Below are 3,372 nucleotides of genomic sequence, written 5' to 3' on the forward strand. Positions count from 1 at the left end.
ATAAGCATTCATGCATATTCAAATATCATAAAAGCAATCAAGGCATTCAATTATAGAAGGAAATATTTAAAGACACAACCATGTGTTCATAAATAATGTAATAAAACATAAGGAAAGAAAGATTCATCCTATCTGGAATAACCATAAAGGCTATAGTCCAGAAAATCTCGGATTATTAAATGACACATCCCATGTTCAAAAATAAATCCAAAAATGAAAGTAATAAAACTAGCGGGAAATTAGATCTTCAAACGGAGCATGAGCTTCTCTACAATTCGGGCTTGAATCCGACATTGTTCAGCAAGCTCGTCTATACACGTGCGCTCCATCAGATCTGCTCTGCAACAAGAAAAGAAGTATGCTCATGAATAATTATCATCAAAACATTTTTAGGATATCTTTAATCATGAATTTTAAGGTACCATACCAGCATTCTTCTTGTTTTTCTCAAGTTCAGCCAAGTACAAAGGACAATGCCTCTTCCAATGGCCTTCAGTGTTGCAGTGGTGGCATTTACCAATGCTTTCTTGCTTCTTCTCTTTTCCTTTTCCACTTCTCTTGAAGTTCTTCCTTTCCTTCTTAGCTGGACCTTTCCCCTTTGAAGTATTCGGACGTGCCTTAGATGAGTCAGCACCAGAAGTCAACTTCTTCTTGGTTTTAGGCGAAGAACTACTCTTGTCAGCATAGAGAGCTGACCCTTTGTTCTTCCCATGTCGAGTGATAGACTCGAAAGTTTGTAGTTCATTCAACAGCTGAGACAGTCCATACGTCAACTTGTTCATGATGTAGTTGGACGTAAACTGTATGAAGTCACTAGAAAGGGAATTCAGGATTATTCCCACCTGAGTAACCTCATCCATCTGTGCCCCGTGGAGTTCAGCTTCGGTGAAGTAGTTAGTCATCTTCATGACATGATCCCTCACCGGAGTTCCCGCAGTCATCCTAGTGCTAGTGCACATACGGGTGAGCTCAATGCGGGCTTGCTCGCTTTGCATCCCAACTATTTGTTGCAACGAGTCAACGATCTCCACAGTGGTCTCCTTCCCTTCCATTTTAGTTCGCAACGCATCAGATATGCCTGCGAGCATGTAGGTCACCGCCTTGTTATTGGCAGTAGTCCACTTGTCATAGTCCTCCCTCAAGTTCTTGGAGGCACCATGAGCAGGAAGAGGAGGTCTGTCTTCAGTGAGGATAAAGCGAATGCTTTCACTCACAAGCACAATGTTGAGATTCGACTTCCACTTAGGGAAGTTATCTCCAGTCAGGACGTCTTTCGACAACAGTACCATAATAGGGTTCGACATGATTACTAAAAACATAAAAGTACATTTACTAGCAATATGAAAATAAACAACCATCAATATAATTTAGGAAATAAAAACTATAATGCAAACATGCACGGGATAAAATACTAATCAAAAGAACCCAGTTTTTATATTCCAAGGTAATTCGGCTAATAGCCACAGTCTGTTTCACTCTGGTTACATAACGGAGTGAACCTAGTGAAAATGAGAACCATCTCAGATTAGTGAGCAATCATAGTACATGTACCTTCATAACTATGCTCACTAACTACCAATTTTATAGGAATCTTTGGCCACATGAGCAACCACCGGTTGGTTCATGCATGAGTCAACCCAACATTTCAGTGAAAGAAATCTAGCTCATACGCACTAGCGTAACTAGTACACGCAGAGATCAACCCTCCCACCTATCGTCAGAGACACAACCTTGGTATTGGAATAAGAAAAGCCCTTCCGAATGGAACTGACCACCATCTTTAGAAAACCGCCGGTCACGAGGGGATCTTTCATCCTCACGGTGTTGTGTCAATGTTGGAGACCTTACGACTCAATATACTTTCAGTATTTTAATTTTTCTAGCATTAACTTTAATCTAGGTGATCCACTCGAGTTAACTAAGTCATATTAAAAACTCAAGTGTTCTAAGCTACCCTTAAAAACAGATGTTTCGATATAGCTTAGTGATTAGGAATTCGTGACATCTAGTCTTGATTATCCTAATAGTATTCCATCACGGAAAAGCTCCTAGTAGAGAAGGTGAGACACTAGGTCTTCTTAAGTACCTCTCAGCTTAGCCTCTTATCGGCTTGGTGACAGAGCTTTCCGATCCGTTCAACTCATTCATTAATTAACTATCCTAATCCAATTAGACAATTTTAATGAATGAAAGCCCATGACAACCATTAACATACGATACATGATCTAAGTTATAGCATACAAGCATGGCATAGTAATTAAATAAACAAGCAAGAGCATGCAAGAATGGTTTGATTCGGATTGATCGTTTCCTATTTGATTCTATAAAGAAAATCAAGATGAGCCCGATCATATTGGCCCATGGATTCAATTGGGCCCATTCTTATGTCCCTTAGAAAAATAAATCAATATCAAATTATTTAATTTTTCTAATTTTTTTATCGAAAAAATTAAATAAGTAAGGGCCCATTCTAATGTCCCATTTAAAATAAATCGATATCATAATCATTTATTTTGTAATGTTTTAAATAAAAATCATTAGCGCTCAGCCCATACAATTAATTAAATAAAAACATTTAAAAACTTAATGTTTTTTTTAATGAGTGGGCCCGTAGGCCCACTAGGGTTTCCGGGCTGAGGCCCGGACGAATCCTCTAATCTTGACCTAGGTCAAGATTAGACTTGAGGCTGAACCGGACCGCCGCCGCCACGAGGGCGCGGCCCGGCACGAAGAGGACGGCCGAGACTTGTCACAAAATTTTTGTGACAAGTTTTCTTGTGGCGTAGTCGTTGAGGCTTTCTTCGTCCGTCATGCTTCTTCGTTGTGTGTCCGTCTCTCGCCGATCGTCGTGATCAAGAACGTCGCACCATCGGATTACAACAATAATAATAATAATTACATAAAGCCTATACCCTTTGAATTTCGGGTTTACAAAAAATCTAGAAAATCGAGAATCAAATATTCTACGATCAAACCACGAATTGAATTGCATGAAATTCACATCCACATATCATATATTGAATTGCATGAAATTCACATCCATGTATAATTTCATTCAAACCATATTTAAAATTAATTACAAGAACGAATCGATTAATTAATCATAACATCTAGCTCTGATACCACTTGTTGGGGAATCAAGCGCGTATGAGACACGAACAATCGCTCTGATACGACTCGTTGGAGATGATTCTCCCATATAACCATATTAATGCGGAAAAATAATTAATTACGCTGATTATAAGCTAATTAAATTATGGTTATAATTAACAAGATCTAGTTATGTTTAATTAATTTAATTCACGAGAGCATATTTATCAAGCAACCGATTTGAGCAAAAAACGAATACTTACATTGATTTTCGATTCAGTT

The sequence above is a fragment of the Urtica dioica genome, chromosome 1 (assembly GCF_054948205.1).
Source record: "Urtica dioica subsp. dioica isolate 48M chromosome 1, U.dioica_male_clone48M_v1_H2, whole genome shotgun sequence".
Taxonomy (NCBI): Eukaryota; Viridiplantae; Streptophyta; class Magnoliopsida; order Rosales; family Urticaceae; genus Urtica; species Urtica dioica.